The following is a 13200-nucleotide window of genomic DNA, read 5'->3' as shown; positions in this document are numbered from 1 at the left end:
AATTAGCGCAATTTCAAAAAAGCACTGATGGAGTGAAATGTTCTGCACGTGATCTACTGACGATGCGCAAAGTAAAGAATACAGACTTAGCCGGATCATTTACATAATGACCAACGCAATCTACCAAGAGCGGTAAAAACTGATCTTATTGCATATGCATTAAGGTCAGGCACAAATTAGCATCTGGTTTAAGACCACGTTAAATAATGGCACAAATACCAGTAAATCGACTAGAGCAAACCTTTGTAAATCAACTTGCATGATTCATTTAAATTCTCTCCTCCCATAAATTTTGAGTCTGAAACTCTTACAAATGCATAATAACTGTGTCCACGCCTTTTCAGTGCTAATTTTTCACTGGGTGTCTTTAGTAAATCCTGACAGTAGTTTTTTAACTCCAAAACAGGGTTTGCTTTGTTAGTAAATCTGGCCCTATGTGATCAAGATGAAAATCATTAATTCGTTTATTTAAGGGACTTATTGATATTGACCAACAGTCATTAAGATCTGCAGGGTTCTTCTCTATGATATAATTTCCTGTTATTTATTTATTTATTTTTCTGCATATTGGTGCATCACATGACTTTGCTGATCACACCGCATGACTCAAAAGTCATGAAGTCAAAAAGAAATTAGAATAAAACATGATCCCAAACAAACTGTACTTAAAAAAAAAAAAATATATATATATATATATATTTTTTTTTTTCATAATCAATTTCAGGGCAGTTTTTATTATCCTGATTTTTATTGTTCTAAAGAAGTAATTGTGATTTCCCCCCCCCTTATAATTGTGACTTTATATATGAAGTGATATATTACAATTGTGACTATTTCTCATAAGACTCATAGGGCACTATTTTAACGATCTGAAACGCAAGTATCAAACGCGAAACGCAAGTAACTTTGTGGGCGGATCTCGGGTGCTGTTGCTATTATACCGGCGGGATAAATGACTCTTGCGCCCGGCGCAAATCTAAAATGGGTTGGTCTGAAGTAGCTTCATTATTCATAGGTGTGGTTTGGGCGTAACGTGAAATAAACCAATCAGAGCGTCATCTCACATTCCCTTTAAGGGTAGGCACGCTTGTTCCATGGTGGATTGCTATTATAATGGCGGATTTGCCAGGCGCACGCCAGGAGCGGTTCACAGCCGAGGAGAGCAACGTTCTCATCAGGGTCGTAAAAGACAGAGAAGTGACATTGGGAATGGGAGAAAACCACCCAAATTAACTTTGGTTAAACAGGCGTATGATAATTTGGGTAAATGTGTAGGCTAGATTTATGCCTATTGTTTCACATCTTCGTGGACACAACAATGATTTTCCTCGTGTGTTAATATTTTTCCTTGAAATAATGTAGCCTATGATTTGCAAAAATGAAAACTACTGCTTCTGTGTAGATGAGAGAATCAAAGTGTATGCGCATTGTGCACAAGCTACATTATGGCCAAGCATGCGCCCTCAAAATAGTATTTGAATAACATGCTCAACGCGCCACTGGTCAGTGGCGGAATTGTTTTCTAAACCTGCAAAATAGCATCAGGGAGCGTTTGCGCCGGAACACTCTTTGTGCTGAACCGCCCCCGGGAGCGCAAGTTCATTCCCTAATTTACTGACGTGCGTCTGTGGAGGGAAAAGTCCACTGTGCGCGGGTGCAAAATAGGAATGATACATGCGTCGGTGTACGAAGTCAATTGCGCTGGGTGCAAGATAGGGCCAATAATGTGACTATATCTCGCAATGTAACTTTATCTCACAATGTAATCTTACAATTGTGAATTTATTTCTGATTTAAATCTGTCACAGTGTGACTGTTGTTGTGACTCATGTCAGTGACACATATAACGGTTGCACATTTTCTTGCATTTTATATAGCGATTTCATTGGAAAGGAGAAATGGAGCGTGCTTGTCTGACAGCTGTGTCACGAACAGTGTTGGTCCACTTACAGTATGATTGCGAATGTCACTGTTTAGTGATCAGACTTTTTAATGGTGGCAAAGTGAGTATTCAGAGTGAAAGCATGTTTAAATAGGGTCTAGCTACTTGTATGGACACTGTACATGATGACTAATGTCAAAGGAACAATAATGGCGTGGGAACAGGATTGAGAGAGGTAAAGAGAGAGAGGCTGCCCCAGCTGCTCTTCAATCAGATCCTGTCTGGCCTGGATACTTAATGCCGATCATATGATTTAATGCTAGATTAAGCACATGCTTGACAGCTAAAATGCCCCCTCTCTTAGCTAAGAGTCACTCAGGGTTTATTTGCCTCAAACAACTCTTAATCTGCCCCCTCTGCTGAATTATCACAAAAGCATTTCACCAAAACACAATCCAGAGTGCTGCAGGAGATGTTTTTTTTCACCCATTTGTGCTTTTGACCTTGGATCCGTAAATGCAATGTTACCAGTTCAGCCTGTAATGCATATTGGACAGGATCTAGGAATGACTTGAAAGCCATTAAATGGCTGTGTTTCAAACAGTGCAAACAAGAAGCCTTTTTAGAGTAGAGTAAAACTAATCCTACCCGCCTCCCCTTATGTAGCAGTGACTTGATTGCTACTATGCAGAGCACACAATGTGTAATCGACCACATGATCTAACACTGATGAGTCAACAAACATCGTTATGCAATACAAGTGCCTAAGTCATGTGATGCTTCCACTTTTCAGATGCTGTGTCTGTATTAATCTATAGCCCATTATCTATCAGAGCAAAACAACTAATTTAGCATTTAGCATTGTTGTACAAATTATGGACGCTCATTTCTGCCTCAGTGTAAAAAAGTACAAAGGTGATTGTGACTTTATTTCTCATAATTGTGACTGCATATCTCACACAGGGCTCGACATTAACACCCGCATAATGTAGTCCCTCCTACTAGCCACTTTGGTTGAATTTTATATATAATATGTACATTTGTACATTATATATAATATGTACATATGTACATGACTAAATGTAAATGACTAAATGTACATTTTTCAATTGTAGTCTTTTAAAAAGGCATTTGAAATAATAAACTAAGTGCAATGCAGTGTTGTCAAAAATATTAATATCTGAAATGCTTCTGATACTCATTTCCACAGAATAGATGCACGACACCAGCTGCGCTTTCTCCCTCTCTCATCTCTCCGACAGCGAGTTGACACACAAACCTGCCTCCCCTCACTCACTCGTTTATTTAGCTCTGGATCAATATTGTTGGTGTTACAGGGCTTGAATTTCGGCATGGGATTGCGTGTATTGCACATACTGTATTTGACTCATTTCTGCAGATTTTGTGCTCACACCCAAAGTTGCGCGCAGATAAAGCCTCTCAGTACCAAATTCTTCGCTGCTTATTGCACTTGAACAGTCAAATACATATAAAATAATGTAAAAATGCCGGTCTTGGTGAGAATTCACGTTAGGTGAACGTAAACAGTTGAGAAAGAAAACACATGTGTAACAGTATAATGTAGTCGTCAGGTCTTAAAGTGACAGCAGCCTAATATACCTGCTGCCAAATTATTAATCAAATTATTATTATTAAGATTTGTACAAAACATATCTATATTACATTTTTTCCCCCATGTTGTTGATGTCAAAATTGTGGCCAGTGAAAATCCTTCGTGGCCACTAGCCACAGTGGCTGGAGAGCAAAAAAGGTTAATGTCAAGCCCTGATCTCACAATGTGACTATATCTAACTATTGTTACTTTTTCTCTTTTTTTTTCACAATGTGACTTTATATCTTACAATTTCGATTTTACTTACAATTGCAACTATTTCTCATATATATTGAGTGCTTAAAATATATCTACCTCTAACAATAGCAGCTAGAAAATCAAAGATTGTTGTTTTTAGTTGTGGTACTGCTTATATATTTAACAACCATTAATTAGTGGAAAAGGGATTGACTTAATTATATGTATGTGTCTTCATTTGCTTTTGCCAATGATATAAACTCTCAGGCAGTGTACTACTTCTGTGCTAGCCGAGCAACTGCTTTTGAGATGAATGGCAATGCAAACAGATAGTTTAATCCAGGTATTATAGATCTCCTTCAATTCTACAGGAAGTAAAACTGCGCTCATCAAAACATTTCAATGGGTCTTTAAATTCGAAGGCATAACTACTAACAGTAGCTCACTTCTCGATTCATCGTGGAGTCTGACCTGTTGTTCTGTTGCCAGTAACATTAGTTTTTTTGGAACTATATAATAGGCCTACTGCAAACTCAAAGTGCCTTGTTGAACATGTGCTGCTAGTCAGACATGGCATTTACAATGCAGGGGAGTTACAGCTGCGTCACTTTGATAGAGATAACGAATCACGCATTGAGGTGAGAGGTGACTTTGCAGAATGGAGAGGGCCGAGAAGGGTTTCTGAATCCCCATGTGTTTACTGGTACTTACAAAGGGCGACTACATTTGAGTTTGCAAACAACTGACCTAAGGTATAATTTTCTCACTCTAAGCGTGCTTTGTTTTCATTCAACATCCAGATCTGTCGGGTCGCATCTGCTGTGATGATCACAAATCTAAAAAAAGGGGAAGAAAAAAAGCATTGTGAACATTCATTTGGTATAACCATTTATTTTTAAATGCAATCACTGCCACAACGTTTCAATGGCGGAGGAGTAGTTTGAAGTAATGTGTAAAATATGTTAATGAATATAGGCCTGCAAATGTAATTTTGCTTTGATTCGCACGTTCCTTAAACATAAACTTTTTTTTTTTTTTTTTATGTAATAATGCAGCTAGTTTATAGCCTAATTATTATGCCATTTCCAGGGAACCACTCTAAATGTAACCATGAGCACTTCAGATCTCTGAGCAGATATTATGTGCGTACCTGTTGAACAACAATTTGCATGTGCCATTTTCCTTCAAAATGCAACTATCCAAAAGCACTTCTGCATAAATGTGAGAAGTATACTTAGATCTCATGGCTTTCCACAGAATATAACTTTTTAAAAGAGAATTGCGACTTTACATCTCTCATTTCTTAGAATTGCTCAGTCGCTCACGTTCGACGTAACATCGACGTGACGACGTAATTGGGATCACTATAACGTCGTCACGTTGGCGTTATAAAGTCAGAATTGCGTTATATAAAGTCGCAACTGCGTGTTATAAAGTCAGAATTGCGAGATATAAACTCGCAATTGCGTGCTGTAAAGTCAGAGTTGCAAGATATAAACTCGCAATTGCGAGAAAAAAAGTCAGAATTTTTATTTCCCGCAATTGCGAGAACACATAATTTTGACTTTATAACTCACAATTGCGACTTTGTATCACACAATTCTGAGATAAAAAGATGTAAAAGATTCTGAAATGTAAGCTCACAATTGTGAGAAAAAAAGTAAGAATTGTGAGATAAAATACGTTTTTATTTTTTACCATACTTTACCTTTTTCGCCAATTGTAAAATCAATGAAGCAATGCATTGTTCTTCTCACATATACATGTTTCTCAGTATGCTAGGTTCGTCTCTTCCATTCTCTTAATTCACAGTCACTGCAATTGGATGGATGATAATGAGTGGGTTGCTTGGTAACTACAATTTGTGTGGCATCTCCCAAAGAACACCTCACAGTCATTAAGTCATTTATTCTGAGCACAAACAGTCAAATGCTGCAGAGTGTGAGAAGCTGGTCATGTGACCGTTTTGGGCACACGCTGACTGAGAAGGGCCTGTGCATACAGTGACACGTCTATGTGGAGGAATGATGGGAATGGCTGGAATTAAAGAAAACAAGAAAAAAACACAACTAGGTCTGCTGCAAGCTGTCAATATAGTACATGGATAATAATCATAATAAAAATAAAATAAAAAACACATTAAATCACATTAATATTAAACCATAATTAAGAAATATCATATGAGCAATAGTGATGTTAGTGATGTTGTGTTTATTTATTTATAATAATTTATTTTGTATATATTTGTATGTATTTATTTCATTTTATTTCATTCATTCTATTATTATTATTATTATTATTATTAACATTATTATTTAACCAGATACATTTGAATGATTTTAGACAAAAAAGAAGAAAACTCAAAATCATAAAAATCTCAATAAGATTTATTTATTTATTTATGGAACTATCTCATACATACACTTTCATTTGCACTTTTAGAGGTAATATAACATCAACAATAATAATCCTCTGGTTTACATTTTGTAGCTGAAATTAATGAGATTTTGGAATAAATTATCTACTTGAGCACTATTCCGGTATTGAATTCGTCACTGTGTTGTGGGAAAACTGAGCGGTTCTGTCAGATCTTCTGCAGAATTCAGCAGCAATGATGAATAATAATGTCCAGAGGAAGAACGATGTTTACTGCAGCTAAAGCAATAAGAATATATTTCGTGTTATGAAACTATTGCTCACACAGCACACCTGTCTAGTACATTACAACACACTCTAAGAGGAGGTTTTGTGAGTATGTGCAAAATACATTTTGTACACTGCCAGTACTCCTTCACAATTTCCTTTTAAGATGGATAGTTGGCATGAGTCCTTGTATGTAGGAGGTGTTGAGTTTTCTAACACCACTTTGCTACTACAATCTGGGTGTTACTAGCTCTACCACACATAAAGACCATGCAACTAGTGTACGGTTTAAGAAATGTGCTATTCCACAAGTGTTTTGACCAAAGGTGGTAATTTACTTGAAAGCAATTGACTTGCTTTCAAACTTCAGCAGGTTTGTGCAGAATGTGCAATTTAAAGGGGACAACAATGACAAAATACCTTTGATTTGCACGCAGATTTTAAGTCATGTGGTGCTACCAACATGCTGAGCAAAAGAAAAACAGAAGATGTTTATAGGACAAGGCAAGGTTAGTTCAGGTTGTGAAATTTCATTTTTGTATGATGGTTACACCACATGACAGGGTTCGTTTACATGAGAACACAAGTTTTTCCTTTGCGTTTTTTACCTACAGACAACAATGTTGTCAAAACGATCACGTTCACACAGATCTGCGAAAACGACTAAAAACGCTGTATTCTGCTGCCAGGCCAGTAGTTGGCGATGCCACTTTGTAAAGGAACACAACTAGCCTATAGACTGAACACTTAATATGCATGCACATGACGTCACCTGTTTTCACATTTTCAATTTGTGGTTGAAAACAGTGTTGTGTAAACGGCTCCTTAGTTAGGCTAATTTAAACTTTTATTGAAACTGGTATAAAGGTTTTTCTCCAAATTTTCACTAGTACATTTCTAAGACCTTGTATGTGTTTTTTACCTTTTTGTTTTTATTCTTCATAATGGATACCCTAAATAAAAAATATACCAACATTTAAAAGACATTAATTTCATACTAAGATTACTTCAAACCCATTAACATTTTTACTGACATATCACTTAAGACTTATTGAAATATAATTATAATTAAGCTTTATTTGGAGTATATCTGTATTGCACAATGCACATTTCTTAACATTAAGCCTAACATGTGTTTTAATATCATTATTAGAAATGATTGCATGATCTCTGTATAAAATCAGTCTTTAAATGCAATATATTTAAAGTGTATACTTGCAATTTCCACTTCAGGTATACTTAAGTATATCTTTAGTTTGACTTCAGCACTATTTCTGCACAATTAAAGTGCATTTAGTACAAAATTAGTTGTTCCAATTTAGAAGACTTTAAGTATACCAGTTTAGTATGCCAAAAGTACAATTTGAAAGGCATTTTTATTAAGTACATTTATATGTAAATGTATTTGTAGTATACTTAGCACAAAATGTATGTATTCCAAATACATTTTTCCATTATATATATAACATGAGTACCCTAGTGAAAAAAAAAAAAAAAATATATATATATATATATATATATAATTTTAATAAAAAAAAATAAAAAAAATCACTAGGGTACTCATGTTTCTTTGGACCAACTCTTCCTTCTCACGTTCTTCAATCTAAAAAACGTTCACAAGGCAGAAAAAAAATCGTTCAGATACTCTTTTATCATTTGTCTTATCTCACGTGGGAGTCAAAGCATCTTGAGTGTTTGTCCCTTTCAAACTTTCCAGAGTTTCTAACCGTTTCACCGTCACACTGCATGCTTGCTATTGTTGTCAAGGTTGCATTTCAAAGGTTCCAGTGGGTTTGGCTGTTTCCAATGGCTGATCAAAGGGTTAGGGTTGTTGTGACAAGAACGCGACAGCTCCTGAATCACAGGCCCTCAAGACCTGGATTCCCTCAATACCACAGCAATCACAAGTTGTCACTGGTACTGGAATGTCTGACACCATCTGATGTATGACATCTTATCAAGGGGGTGAGAAAGACAAGCCTCCTGTCTGCTGTAACATCTCTCCTCTGGCTTTCTGCTGCTCATCCTCACACTTCCTCCACGGAAGCTGACTGTGGCCCATCGTACCTCGTGAAGCTTCCACATGTCTGTCTTTTCTTGAAAAACAACCAGCAAACAGATTCTCTCCAGAGGTGTGATGCTCCAAAAAGATCTACCTTTTATTGTATACATTATTAAACACAGACAATATGTTGTTTGTGAAGTTTCGCCGTATGTATGTCGTTCTCGTTGCATCAAAGCGTCTAACCTCTGATGATTTTGCACTGGAAACAGTGACAGCTGCTCTGGATTTTTGGGTGGAGATGGTGAAATTACAGATGAGGAGGAAACAAGACTTCTCACTGAGAACAAAGAGGAACACATGGAGATTTGCTGCTGCTTAGTACTTCCCAGTTTCAAGGCGCACATCATTGTGCATAATGCAGCGGAAGAGGCTCCCCGCAGTGGGCAACTGCTGAAGCGCTGGAAGTGGGGGGTATGCTGGGAGGAAAAGAGCCCCACTGACTGGATATCTGGTGTTATGTTGGGCTTACCAGATGAAAGATGGCTTCTGTAGAACAAGATACAAAGAAGTGCTTGCTGCATGGACCAATGTAGTTCATTACCGACCGAGACTAGAAAAACACAAAGAAAAGCCTTGCATGGGCTTACTAGGCTTTTTTGTGTTTTTCTTGTAATCGCTTGACAGCTCTATTATAATGCTCTAATATATATATATATATTCCGGTAATTTTTTATTCAACATAGAATGTATTACAAATAAAGTTTCAATGGCCATTCAGGTTGAGTAAATGATGACAGGATTTTCATTTTTGGGTTAACTATACCTTTAATGGGTTTTTTATTAATATGGAAAAACAACTTATTTTTTTAGTGAAATTATACTCTAAATAAGAAACTAAAACTGCGAGTAGGTGGAGGTAAATGTCTAAATGAGTAAGTCTCTGGCTGCATCTGAAATCGCATACTCTCTTTTGGGTAGGTACTTATTTTGAAGTAATAACTTCACGACCGCTAAAAAAGTACGTTTATATAGTATGAATGTAATCTGGACGTACTATATTTGCCATGTTGTCATTATCATGTGACCTACAAGAGTCAAGTTATGTCATTTCATTGCCATTCATAAATCCTCTCCAGTGTCCATCGTATGCACCCTTTTGAATCTCGCTGAATGTCATTGGTCATTCGGGTACTTTTGCCTACGCTTTTATGAGTACTGTGAATTCGGACATACTTCTTTTGTCACATGCTATATAGTAGGGAAGTATGCGATTTCGTATGCGAAGTATGCGAAAATCATTTAAGTTCATTTTTTTCCTCATTATTGTACACACAGCACCCCATATTGACAGAAAAACACAGAATTGTTGACATTTTTGCACATTTATTAAAAAAGAAAAACTGAAATATCACATGGTCCTAAGTATTCAGACCCTTTGCTATTTTAGCTGTGTGCTTAGGGTCATTGTCTTGTTGGAAGGTGAACCTTCGGCCCAGTCTGAGGTCCAGAGCACTCTGGAGAAGGTTTTCATCCAGGATATCCCTGTACTTGGCCGCATTCATCTTTCCCTCGATTGCAACCAGTCGTCCTGTCCCTGCAGCTGAAAAACACCCCCACAGCATGATGCTGCCACCACCATGCTTCACTGTTGAGACTGTATTGGACAGGTGATGAGCAGTGCCTGGTTTTCTCCACACATACCGCTTAGAATTAAAGCCAAAAAGTTCTATCTTGGTCTCATCAGACCAGAGAATCTTATTTATCACCATCTTGGAGTCCTTCAGGTGTGCTTTCATGTGTCTTGCACTGAGGAGAGGCTTCCGTCGGGCCACTCTGCCATAAAGCCCTGACTGGTGGATGGCTGCAGTGATGGTTGACTTACTACAACTTTCTCCCATCTCCCGACTGCATCTCTGGAGCTCAGCCACAGTGATCTTTGGGTTTTTCTTTACCTCTCTCACCAAGGCTCTTCTCCCCCGATAGCTCAGTTTGGCCGGACGGCCAGCTCTAGGAAGGGTTCTGGTCGTTCCAAACGTCTTCCATTTAAGGATTATGGAGGCCACTGTGCTCTTAGGAACCTTAAGTGCAACAGAAATTTTTTTGTAACCTTGGCCAGATCTGTGCCTTGCCACAATTCTGTCTCTGAGCTCTTCAGGCAGTTCCTTTGACCTCATGATTCTCATTTGCTCATACATGCACTGTGAGCTGTAAGGTCTTATATAGACAGGTGTGTGGCTTTCCTAATCAAGTTCAATCAGTATAATCAAACACAGCTGGACTCAAATGAAATTGTAGAACCATCTCAAGGATGATCAGAAGAAATGGACAGCACCTGAGTTAAATATATGAGTGTCACAGCAAAGGGTCTGAATACTTAGGACCATGTGATTTTTCAGTTTTTCTTTTTTTAATAAATGTGGAAAAATGTCAACAATTCTGTGTTTTTCTGTCAATATGGGGTGCTGTGTGTACAATAATGAGGAAAACAATGAACGTAAATGATTTTAGCAAATGGCTGCAATATAACAAAGAGTGAAAAATTTAAGGGGATCTGAATACTTTCCGTACCCACTGTAAATATAAGACAATTACTTGTACAAAGGCACTTTTGCGGAATTTTAGGGGCATTCTAACTGCATTCTATATACAGGCTCCATCATGCAGTGAGCTGTTGCCCTGCTTCATGTTCGTCACCAATCAACTGTTTAAAATGTAAGATGACCTTCGTAAGTCTGGAGCAGGTTGGGTGCGTTAAATGCGGTAATTTTAATGAGTTCATTTTTATTAACTAATTAATTAAATTAACACATTAAATTGACAACTCTAATGTATACAGTATATGTTGAAATTGAGTTTCGAAATTTGCTCACATTTGGAATTATTTTCAGAATGTGTTTAAATGTGTTATTTAATCCATTTGCATTGAGGTTTGGTGTTTAGGGACTGTTCGTTTTTTATTTAAGGGGCCACCGGAGGAGTTTTGAGATCTGTTGTCAAAAAATACATGACCCTCCCTTCGCCAGCAATACATTTTTCTATGACCCTCCAAAATGATTGTGAAAAAAGGCATGACCCTCCCCGATAATTTATTGATTATCCTACTTCTGTACTAGTTTGCGCTTGGCAAAGATGTTCATATAGCCATTGTTTTTTTTTAAACCATAAACTCTTGCTTTCTCATCTTACTAGGGCTGTAATGATAGACCAAACCAACGATTCGGTTCGTATCACGATTTTTTATTTTAGATTTGAAAACAATCATGTTTTCGGTGCTGATGCGGTGTGACTCGTTCAACATGTGAGTGGGTGGCACTGCCAACAAGCATCTAAAGCTGTCACAAAGAACCGGCAAAAGTAATGATTATTAATATGTCAAATATGGAGACATTTTAATTGTTTATTAATAAACAAGTGTTTTCTGTGTCGACTGCAAAGATGAAGTTGACGATGCGTCGCGATCTTCTCAGAACGCGCCAGAGAGAAATGCACATTTCATAAGCAGAAAGCAGTCTGTTTTCCTTAGTTTTGAATTGTTCTCTTTAAAAGTAGACATTTCAAGCTTTCTATATATTTCTCAGGTCTGTGAGGCAAGTAGCATACCTTACGCTGAGTTTCGGTTCATTTATGAGACAAGAGTCCAGTTCACTCGCCCGCGCCTCCGTGTCATGATTATCTATTTTCTACTATATTTACTTCTTATTTATTAAATCCAGATGAAACATTGATTAAAATTAAGATACAATTAATAAAAAAACGAAATTCACTTTAAAGAAAGGCTTTGTGCGAAAAATAAAATAAAAATAATATTTTATGTTCTGTGGAGGCCAGTCTTTATTCATCCGGTGGGTATATATCTTTTGGTTTGCACAGTGTAATTTATAGCCTAGAATTACTAAAAAATATTTTGCCATTTAAAAGTTAAAGATTTTTTGTGTCACGTCACATGTGTATTTCCCTCATATTAAATATAAAACGCATGTGTAGACTGATATTTTTCTAATGTCTTGACTCCTTTCAGACGTTTCAAAATATTGGTATTAAATGCATTTTCTGAGAATTTATATTTCAAGTTTTGACTGCAAATGTCACGTCCATAACACTGGAATCGCCCAATTTTAACGAATTTACTAGTTTAACTAGTTTTTATGGTGTAGGTCTACGTATTTTATTATGTTAACTTAAATTGCTTTAAACAGGGATGCAAACACAGGCTATGGTCAAAAAAGAGAGAGGTTATCGAAGCCCTCGCCCCGCGGCAAATATCCAGATACTTACATAATTGTGATGAATTTAATCCTTTGCAAGTTATCATTTTGCAGTGTAAGATTGCCGTTAACACCTTTAAATATTACATAAATGTATTATGTATTTTTTATTAAACTTAGTGAGTATATAAATCAGCATCAAAGAGTAATTCTTGAAAAAATCTGCACAGTAATTTGATAAAATCTAAACATGTTAATAAAAACAAATTACTATTAGTAGGCTACTCTTATAAAATTCAATCAGGCAATCATACATTTCACAATTTTATATTTATATACAGTATGAATGTCAAGAATTCAGAAGTGTAGGCTATATATTAATATAGGCTACAATTAAATTATTGTGCAGGCTAGGTATAAAAAATATATGCCTTTAAAAATCTTTCAGTGCGCAAAACCATGATAATATGAAACGCTTCAAAACAGAGCGCACAATGCGCGTATATGTGCATCGCGGGTGCAGAATGATGTGCTCAAAGCAACATGGAGTCACAGTGTGCAGCGCTGCACAGGAAATCCTAGAGTACGTTATATCTGTCCAACAGTTTATTGATCATTTGTTTCTTCACAGTTTTAAATTAGTTATTGTGAGTTT

At 36.7% G+C, this 13200-nt stretch overlaps 1 protein-coding gene across 4 annotated transcripts in view; it reads left to right on the top strand.

The window, feature by feature from the left end:
- The window catches only part of LOC309507072 (leucine-rich repeat and fibronectin type III domain-containing protein 1-like protein), a 129368-nt gene that overhangs the window by 23053 nt on the left and 93115 nt on the right, over positions 1-13200 (top strand). The window lies entirely within an intron of this gene.

This window comes from Leuciscus leuciscus (assembly GCF_965113295.1).
Source record: "Leuciscus leuciscus genome assembly, chromosome: 9".
Taxonomy (NCBI): domain Eukaryota; kingdom Metazoa; phylum Chordata; class Actinopteri; order Cypriniformes; family Leuciscidae; genus Leuciscus; species Leuciscus leuciscus.
This window is presented reverse-complemented; position numbering and strand designations above follow the sequence as displayed.